This window comes from Chinchilla lanigera, unplaced genomic scaffold, assembly GCF_000276665.1.
Source record: "Chinchilla lanigera isolate Chin_1 unplaced genomic scaffold, ChiLan1.0 scaffold00024, whole genome shotgun sequence".
Lineage (NCBI taxonomy): Eukaryota > Metazoa > Chordata > Mammalia > Rodentia > Chinchillidae > Chinchilla > Chinchilla lanigera.
The window spans coordinates 26,632,855-26,644,153 of NW_004955425.1; positions in this window are offsets into that span (position 1 = coordinate 26,632,855).

Sequence of the window (11,299 nt, forward strand, 5' to 3'; positions counted from 1 at the left end):
CAGATCCGGATTAAATCCTGACTCTTCTACTTATCTATATCATCTTCAGAAAGCTACTTAACCTCTAGTGATTTCTCTTTGCCCAATTATAAAATGGAAATAATACTAATATCTACCTCTTGGGTTATCATTAGGATTTTGAAAATTAAGATATTGTAAGCCCCTTAGGAGAGTGTTTAGAGCACAGATAATAGCCAATAAATTTTAGCAAGTATGATTCAGAAGATAAAGACCATGAGCTGCTACAAAGGCTCCCAGTGAATTTCAATGTTCTTTTACCTGTTCTAGAGATGTCATCTCATTGCTCCAGGAAGCTGTTTCAGTATTTTGTGTCCACTGCTGCTTTGGCCCCACGCAGGTCATTTTCATCACTTACTGTGTGATTGGCTATTAGTTGAACAAAGATCTCCTACATTTCTTTGTGTTGTGTTCTCACTGCCTGCTCAGCATTTTTCTGTGCTGACAAATTTCTGGACACAAATTGTGATGAGCTGGAGACTGAACTGAGTGATCTAGCTTAATACAGTAGGCACTAAAAGCAACCCTTTTGCTTCCAAACATTTTAAGCCTCATTTCTTTCAGGAGGACAATAAAGGAAAGAATTTCTATTTCATCTGTGTTAGTGGCAAGGGAAAAAACCTTGAGTACCATCATAGCTGGAAAGAAAATCACAATTGAGTTGCATTTTTCTTTCCCAAATGCTTTGCAAAAACAATTTCCACTATTTTTATAGAATCCAGGGATGGGGCGCATATATATGTAAAACTTACTTTAGCAACTAGGGAGTTAAGGTGAAAAGGAGATCAAACAATATGAATTCTGTTGTAGCCATTCAGCTATTTAGAAATTAATAGCTCAGGGCACCATGGGTCACCTGCTCCTGGAGTATACTCCACTGTTCGCAGGTGACTAGAGGCTTCCGGTGTTTAGGGTTTTTTAGGACTATTTTGATCATCATCCTCACAACAGTGAGGATGATTAACGATATTGAGTGCTTATTCTATACAGCATGATTTTCTGAGTTTTTCACTCATTTAATTCTTCAGCTGCTCTGTGAAGACATGCACAATAATTACTGCCATTGTTACTGGTGGGAAAAATGTGTTACAATGATTTGTCTGGACATTGGTTCCAGGACCTCTATGAATATTAAGATGCGCAGGTACTGAAGTATTTTATACAAAATGGCAGAGTATTTGCCTATTACCTGTGTACATCCACCCATATGTATTTAAATAATCTTGAGATTACTTATAATATCTTATACAACGTAGATATCATGTAAATTATTGTTACACTGCATTGTTTATGGAATTGTGACAAAGAAAAGATGTCTGTACAGATATAGTACAGATGCTGTTTTTTTCAATCCGTAGCTGGTTGAAATTACAGATGTGGACTCTATGCACACAGTGGGCTGACTGGACTTGTGAAAGACACACGGTGGGTATGGAAGGTAATGTGAGAGAGCTGGCAAAGAGAACTGTGATGAGCACCTCTCTGGACTTTCTTCTCCTCGCATCCATCCGTCCTTCTTTCCGGCTTCTCTGCCAGTGTGAATTAGAAACATGGAGCTATTTCAAAGATAATTACTGTGGGGCCAACAAGTGAACTAGCAGTACTTCCAATGAAAGAAATATTTTACAAAAATTGGGACATTGATCCAAACCTTGGTTTTCTTTTTCAAAATTCTACCAATGATTATCCATATTCATGGGTGATTAGAAGAAGAATGTGAGAACATGAAGACGGATACGGTCAACCTGAATAATAATTATGTTAATATTGGGGGCAATCTGTGCAGTTGAATACAATCTCTAATGAACCAGATTACCATCACATAGTTGATAATAGAATTTCTCCTGTCCCTGCTATGAAATAGATGTCAGATACCCTAAAATTACACAAAAATCCTCAGAACTCTATCCCTATCACGAAGAGGAGGTCAGTCTTCAACACACTTATGCCAAGGTAAGAGACAGGAGAGAGAATGGCTCTGCTTCATGAGTAGTCAGTTGTAAGTTGGGAGCAATTAAAAGAATTATTAACCCCCAAACCTTGACACACACATGTGAAGTAAGGCCACTCCAAGGAGGGCCCCACTAAGCCTCTTGAGGCAGTAAACATTATGTTCTTCACTTGCAAAAATCATGTACACAAAACATTCTCCTTGGAACAAGAGTCCACCTAAATGGTGAACTGCTTGATGATGAGAGCAGCAGAAGAGCAAAATTGGGAGGTCACTTTGTCACCCTGCCAACCAGGGACTTTCTGGGACCCCAGATCATTTTTAAGCCAGGAGAAAAAACTAGGCAGCTGAAAGAGGAGGCAAGAATTTCACCACTAAGGAGTGGGTTGTCCACCCAGGTCCTCTGGGTCACAGAGCTGCAGCTATATACCTGGCAGCTGTATATGCCTGCAGCTATGCAATGCATACTCCCCTGGAGTGTGCATTATGTTGGACATAAAAAATGTAGAAAAAATAAAATGATGCCAAGAAGCTTGCTTCGAGGACTTGGGTTTCCTTGGAGCAGCCATTCAAGCATGAGCTTCTTCAGCCAGACGGGCTGTGTCTCACACTCCTTGTCCATGGTGTCCTTCAATTCATCTGGAATTATGAGCAAGGGAAGATAAATCAGCTCAAAAGATTGCTCAAAACCCAAGTGAAGTTGTTGGGTGATAGGTGAACCCCACCTCTACAGAAGCAGAGTGCTACACATCAACCTCAAGCAGTCTGGAGGTTGAACCACTCCAAGAGGGCACAGAGACAGAAGAGCAGCTGGTATGGCGTAGGAATGTGGCAGACAGCCCATTGCTGGGCAGAAAGAAGACCCACAGCTGTGTCTGGCATCTGGCAGGGACTCAGTGCTGCTCATCCACTTTGCAGACCTCATGATCAGCTCAAAGTTTACCCTGCTCCAATGGCCATGGGTTGTCAGGTGCTCTCCAGGCATTTATTTATTCATTCAAAATGTCCTAACATACACATAGAAATTCCACAATGGCAAATATAGTAAGTTAAAAATTGTAAAATATCAAGTATCAGAAATTCAAACTAAAGCCATAACGAGGTGACTTTTTACTGGCAAAATAAGCAGAGTTTTACAATATTCCCGGCAAGAACGTGTTAGAAGGAATCCTTTCCTGATGATGATGACTGTGATTACAATGATGTGATGATGGCTACTGTTATAGCCCTGAGTCCTTTTTGGTGTTCAATAAAGAGTTGTTGAATGAGTGAACAGAAGTTCAAGAAACTGTGTCTTTCAGTTCATGTTGGACTCAGCCTGGCCCACCTGTGCTTGTGATAGTTTGTTCCTTTGGGAAGATAAAGTCATGGTGAAGCCTCTACCAGACAGCTATTTTATGGGGTCCTATGTGCTCTACAAGAGTTTCTTTATCATTTCTTTATCAAGTGGCCCCAGAGTAAATAACTGTTTCTTCCTCCACACTGAACTGTTTCTTCCACCACACTGAAAATGCTTCTGGCCCTGTAGACAATGTATTGAATGAATTTTGAATGAATAAGACACGTTTTGCAAGGAATTTGAAATTTAAGGTGTGTCCATGTTTATAGCAGCAAAATTTGTCATAGCTAAGTCTTGGAAACAGCCCAAATGCCCATCTGAAGAATGGAGAAAAAAGATGTATTTTTATACAATGGAGTATTACTCTGCTATAAAAAAGATAAACTTGAGGCTTTTATAGGTAAATGGATGCAACTAGAGACCATACACATAAGTGATATAAATCAGATCCACATGTGAGGGGCTGGGGATTTAGCTCAGCGGCAAAGTGCCTGCCTGGCAAGCGCAAGGTCATGAGTTCAGTTCCCGGTACCGGAGAAAAACAAAATAAAAACAAAAACAAAAAGAAAAACAGATCCACATGTGTAAACATCATATTGTCTCCCTAGTGTAAGAACTGGAAAGGGTAAATAAAATCCAAAAGATATAATAGATACTGTGAAAGGGAAAGAAATTGCTCAAAGGGAAAGAACAACTGGGATAAGGAAAGGAGAAAAGAAAGAAAGAATGAAGGAAAAAATTATATATGTATATACACAGGATAGCTGGCATAATTGTACTGCTGATTTCTATTGGTCTATTGAAAGAAACAGCCAATGCTTAAATTTTTTTTCTTCTGTTTCATTTTTTGACCAATTTTGCATGCTTATGTCTGGTATCTGAACTACTAATTTGAAGACAACAATATGCAATGAAACAACCATTGTTGAATTCCTATCATCTTGTTTAGTGAAACTCTGTACCATTTCTCATGTTTTTTATTATTTTTTATTCTCTTAAAAAAAAGGAAATTCAAGGTGTGATTCATATTTTTTTTAAAGTAATCTATCAAGAGAACATTCAACAGTATGGACTATTCTTTCCAGGAAGGTTTTTGCCTAGTGGTGGGATGTTTAAATACAAAATCACTTGTAGTCAATATATATGTAAGATCCAGGTATGGGGGTGCACTTCTATGATCCCAGCACTCTGAGAGGCTGAGACAAGAAGATTATAAGTTTGAACAAAAGTTGGTCAAATTAGTGAGACCCTGCCTCAAAACAAACAATAAAAAAGAGGCTGGGAATGTAGTTCAGTGCAAAGTCCCTAGGTTCATTCCTGATCACCACAACAATTAAAGGACACAGAAAGAGTAGTAGTAGGTCATTATTTGTACATCTTGGGCAGGTCTTCAGGGTGACTTTGTAAAGAGTCCTCAGAATATATCTGGGGGCAGAAAAAATGAATGTGAGAAAGTGCTGACAGGAAACATCAGATTCTCGTTTAGGGCCATCTTGCACTTTTAAAGATGAGAAAGCTGAGACTCAGAGTGCTTCTTAAAATGCCCTCTATTAAACACTCAGAACTGAAACCCTGAGAAACTAATTCACAGTCCTGAATTTTTCCACTTGACCAGAATGGGCTACAGAAATTTTCATAGGACATAAGAATCTGAAAGGTTTTCCAGGCAAGGAGAGCGGAATGAGGTTTTATGGTGAGATGAGTTTTGGAACAGGACACACACTGCACTCTGTCTATACACATCACCTCCCCTTCCCATCCTCACATCCACCTGGGGATTCACGGTGCACTGCATTTAATGATGCTGTGTAGAAATTGCTCCTCAGAGCACTCTCAGAAACGCTACACTATCACTTGCACAAATCTTTTCTTGCCTGAAACCAGCCTCAAACTGGCAGTGTCAATCACGACAGGACCAGAAATAAGACCGCAGAACTAACCATCCAGGGCTCCCTTGGGAGATCCTCTGGCCTGGAACACTGGGAGGGACCCAGAGACTTTCATTTCAAGTTACTACTAAGCCTTTAACCCTTTTGAGATACTTTGAACCGTGCCCTCTCTTGCCTTTCTGAAATATCCATTTTACCAGCACTTGAGCTATGCTGTCTCCAGTAGTACCTGTCATGCTCCCTGTTCCACCTGGGTGGTTGTGTATTCCATAACCCCTACCCAGAAAAGTGGCTTTTATTAGTAAATCACAAATTGGTTTTTAGAACCAAACAAAAATACTTCCTTGCTAGATAATCAGGACAAATGTTTGCATTTTCCCTTTATCTTTAACCAAAATATGAATAATTAAATAACTTCACAAGATCATTTTAATGGCATCAATTATCATGGGAAAGAAGATGAAACCTCCACAAATAATGTCTTCCGCTAGCAGAAAATCACAGGACATCCTCTATGTGAACTGTTACAGAGTTCAGCATGTACTTGCTAAAATACTGGCCTCTCATGGATCTTATTCCTCAGCTCTTTTTTAAGATTCCAGAAAGCATTTCCCCTGCCTTTGTTTTATTAAGAAACACTGGATCAGTAAGGCCCTTCATTACTGTCAGCATAATCATTTCTTACTTTGGAAAATTCCCAACAGCTCCTCATCAAACTAGCGCTGATTCTCGTTCTGTGGTGCCACCTTGTGCGGCACTGCCAGGGACATCACATCTGTGCAGTACCACGAAGGGAGCAGCTGTTGTGAGCCCTGTGTCCTCATCTCAGACAGCACAGCAAGGCATGTCTTGGTACCTACGGAGGAGGGACAGGTGCTGGGGTCTGCACAGTTTACCCACCTGAAGGAGTTTCCGGCTCCTCTCCAGGAACCAGTAGGAAAAGATAGGGTGGGGAAGTTCTGTCCCAAGAACATTATTCTAAACTGGTAGTGTCATGTACATTTTTACGCCTGCACAGACATGCAGTTAATAAGATGTGAACCTGCATGACTGTGTGATTACCTCACCCATGGACAGACCACAGGACATAGAGGTTGAACCTGGCACTCTCATCGCATGCACCCTCACCACCAACAAGAGACACACAGCCGCTCTTACACAAGTCCAGGTCCAGAGCCAGAAGAGTATTTTCTTTATTGCTTGACCATGTTACAGGACATGTCTCTTTGGAGTACAGTGTGTACTTGACTGTCTAAAGTATTGAGAGGAAATCCTCTGCCTCCAAGGCTTTCAGTTCCTTCTCTATGTCAGACTAAACCAGATGAGACCAGAGTTAAATCTGGAGGGTGATCTGCACAATCTGACCTTCACACTGGGCTCCTGCGAAGCAAGACAGAGGCTGATGGATTGGACTGGGAGAGAAGGAGGCACGGAGTAATATATGAAGGAAGACTAAAACACTTAGCAGGTCATTTGGCTAAAGCATGACTAAGATTAGGGGGAAGTTAAAAAGTCCATAACTATTTGCGTCATGAAATTTTTTCTCACACACCAAATGCCTCTCTCTCTCTCTCTCTCCCTTCCACCATACACATGCACACACAACTACACCCCAGTGGAGGGTTAAATATTTTTGCTCCTCTCAAGAAAATAAACTCAGTGTCTGAGCTACAGGTTTAGCTGGGGTTAGAGTTAAGAAGGGAGTAGTACTTTCTGTCCCATGCACATTCTCCAAAGGGAGCATAGTGTTTTGTGGACAAGGTACACAGTAATGGCAAGATGAACAGCACTAAACTTTTCTCTTGTTTCTGTGATTTGGTGCAAAAGGATATGGGAAAAATCAGGAGAAAGAGCCTGGATAATGAATTGTGTCATTGCTGTCTACCTTGGGATGATGACATAGTAGTTGCCATTATAGCTGCCACGTGCAGCCTGAAAGCTGACATGCACTTGTGGCTTACAAAACTGTACAAAAAGGGACTTCAGGTAATTTAGGTGTGTGTCCACCTTAGAGTACAGTGCCTGGTTGCCATGTTTGCTCATAGTTTCACTGTCCTCAGAACATTACGTCTCATTCCAAATCATTTTCCCAAATTGTTTGGACTCTCACAGCCTGCAAATTGTCCAAATCAGAAAACAGGTTCTCAGGTGTGTCCTAAGGGTGCTGGAGAAAACCATGGATGACAGCAGTCATAAACCACAAAGCCAGCAGACTCTGTAGTCAAACCACACAAACATTAAGCAACATACCACCTTTCTCAACTTTGGTTTATCACTCATCTTACTAAAGAATCATATATTAAATGATTCTTTAGAAAGATGGTTTTTAACTCATCTTGCTAAAGAATCACATATTAAATAATAAGATTTTTATTTAGTAAGTAATATGCATTCAAGAAAGGAGGGAAATTTTTAAAAGCATTTAAACTGTGGCAGATTATATTATAGTTCCCCAACTCTACCACGCCCTGTGGTTATGCCCTTTTCCATGTGAATACGCAGATTCTTCCACTAGAAACAAAGTCCATTTCTTTCCCTCACTGATTTAGCTTGGCCATATGAGCAAAAAGGACAGTGTGTCAACTCCAATGCAAAGCGTTCAGAGAGAGGGTGTGTACATTGTGTTAACTTGAGAGGTTTAGAAGGTTGCCTGTGTGACTCAGCAGGGAGCCAGGGTCCTTACTTTGTATTCATCCTGAGCCTGTGCAAGAGGAGGGCCTGGAGACAGGGTGGGCATGGGCGGATAGCTGACATACAATATAATGGAGGAAAAGAGACTTGCTTTCTGCTCCCTTTGCTCTTGCTGCATTTGCTGTCTTCTGCCACCTTGAACTGTTGCCCTGTGCTGTATGCTACCCTGCCTCAGAGCCAGCTGATTATAGACTGAAACCTCCACAAACTGTAAGCTAAATAAACCTTTCCTTCCTTAATTTTGGGCATTGGGTATTTTGTCTCAGCAGTGAGAGAAAAGTAACCAACACTGAGTGGGTTTCCATGTGCCCCTTGGACTACTGTCATCACCAATAGAACATGCTTGGTTAGCCCACTCATCCAAGAAGGAGATACATACAGCAGGCCTGGACCGAACTCGTAGAGCTCAACTCAAACTGGGTGACACCCACTCACTTGCTTGTGAGACAAAAAAAATGTTTCTAGGCAATGAGTTTTAGAGTGATTTGTTACACAGTATGATTATGGCAAAAGTAACTGCTACAATTATAAAGAAAAAAATTTAAAGCACACATAACTCCATTATTTAGACATAACCACAGTTTAGTATTCTGTTTTTCTGTTTTTTGGTTTTTGTTTACTAATGTGTGTGTTTGTAGCATAACAGTATGTTGTAGTCACTTCCTCATTGCTGGAGCAAAACACCCACAAGTTAAAAGAGGAAAGGTTTATTTTGGTTCATGGTTTGTAGAAGTTCCAGTCCACAGTCTGAGGGCTCTGAGGCAGAGCGGAATGGAAAGGGGCATAGCAGGGGAAAAACAGTCCATGGCAGGCAGGAGGCAGCAGCAGCGAGTTCCCAAGGCAAAAAGAGGGATATACAAATTATATATATATATATATATATATATATATATATATATATATATATATCTGTGCCCATACCCACAGTGACCCACAGTGAGCCTTCCAACAGGCTTCTCCTCTTAACATCACTTCCAACTTAAACCCATCAGTGAACTAATCAAGTGATAAGTATCACACACCTATAGTCCAGTCACCTGCCAAATTCCTACCCACGTGCATGTGGCTTGGAGGGGGAGGACACCTAGCTATAAATCATACCAATCCATGAACTTTATAAAAACAGTATATACTGTTTATACTATCTTGAAACTTACTGGGTTTTTTGCTTGATGAGGAATTTTATTTCCAAATCAAAATGTGTGCTTTAACAGATTTCAGCCATTTTAATCAATAAAGTATTTTACAAGACAGAGGTAGCATTTAGTTTTCAACTCATTAATGAGGTGCCATGGAATGTTTAGGTACATGTGTACAATGTGTAATGTTTAAATCAGGTTAGACATATCTGTCTCCTCAAACATTGATCAGTTCTCTATGGTGAAACTTTCAAAACCCTTATTCCTAGTTTTCTGACATATTCAGTACGTTATTATCTATAGTCACCCCCTATACAAGAGCATACTAGGACTGCTTGCTCCTTGGCCAACCTTTCCCTGTCTTTTTCCCCTTCCCCTGGCCTCTGGCAAACATTGTTCTATCTCAGCTTCAATGAGAACACATTTTTTTAGATTCCAAGCATGAGTGAGATCACACCATATTTGTCTTTCTGTGCTTGTTTCACTTAACATAAGGATTTCCAGTTCCATCCATGTTGCCTGAAATGATGGGCTTTTCACTCTTTTTATGGTGGAATAGTACTCCATTGTATATATGTACCGTATTTTCTTTATCCACTCATCAGGTGATGGATTTCTTGGCTATTGTAAATACTGCAGCAATGAATGTAGAAGTGCAGATGTCTCTTTGACACACTGATTTCATTTCCTTTGGATATATCCCAGGGGTGGGATTGCTGGATCATAAGGTAGGTCTAGTTTTAATTTGGGGGAACCCTCACTGGTGTTTTTCATAATGCTTGTACTAATGTAGCATATATTTTATTTTAGTTGCTGAACTGAGAAGTAGCTGAATATATTTTTGCAAACACTACATACACTAAAATGTAAGTCCTCCTTTAACATGTACCTTCCCTCATCTGTCGCCCTCTTACTCAGCAATAGTAGCCTTTGGAAGTGTGATTCGTCTCTTTCCAGAGCCTTCTGCCATGTATTAATACGCATGTGCAAATACAGCTGTAAACGTGTATGGGAATCTAGGAGTTCATGGTATTATAATAAGCTTATAATCTGTAACTTTCCCCCACTAAACAGCTTCTTTTAGAGCTTGTTTCATGTCACTCATGTACAGTCACCTCACCATGTTGAAGTGCTCACTAATACACCACAACATGGACATGCCTCTGCTTAGAGCATTCAAGGACTGTGATTAGTGGATATGTGAACTGTATCCTACTTTCTGGAGTATTCAATGAACATCTTTCTTCGTGCTTCTTTGATTACATATGCACATGAGTCTCCAGGACCAGTATCTCAAAGTGAAATTGACAATTTAACGAATATTGTGAAAGTGCTTCCCCAAAATCCTATGTCCAATTTATCTTCTATCGAAAGTGAATCCGGGGGCCTATTCTCACCAACACCAGCCAAAGTCTCTGTATTTGTCACTAACTGATCGTGCAGCTTCTCGCAGAACTTCAGCTTTCAAGTCTCTAAAATGGTTGTGGTAAGGGCTGGGGATTTAGCTCAGTGGCAAAGTGCCTGCCTGGCAAGCGCAAGGTCGTGAGTTCGGTTCCCAGTACCGGAGAAACGATTCTCTTTTCTTATTACTCACAGCTAACGTTCCTCTGTGGGAATCTTTTATTTCCCTCACCCTAGCCGCCCTGCATCCCTGAGCATGGTTCATACATTTCCCTAGACATCCTCCAGGCTTACTCCATCTCAAAACTAAATTCTCACTCTTTCCAGGTTAATCACTGGTCCCCTCTTCAATGTGTGGTTTGCAGCTACTCTTTGAACTTCCGCAAATGTCATTGCTGTGACTAACTTTTAAGTTACTTAGAATTATCAGCCATCTAATAATATTAAATACCTACTATTTATTATTCTTGACTCTGTATGAGCCAGTGTGCCAAATTCTTTTATAGACATTGTCTCATTTACCATCTCTACACTATTATTATTTTCATTTCACAAAAGAAAACTAAAGGTTCAAAGAGTTTAAACAATCTCCTCAAGTAAGTGGCTGACCGGAGGTTCAAAACCACATCTGCCTGCTGCAAGTCCTATGCCCCAGCCTCGTCACAGTATGGCCCTTACCTCTTCACTGAGTGCTATGCTCTGAATATTTCTGACCCCACTCCCAAGTTCATTTGTTGAAATTCAGCTCATAATGCAACAGTTTTGAGATGTTGGTTCCTGGAAGGTGATATATCTTATCCTCATCAATGGGACCGGTGTCCTTAGAAAAGAGCTCTGAGGGGGCTCATTTGCCCCTTCCACCATATGAGGA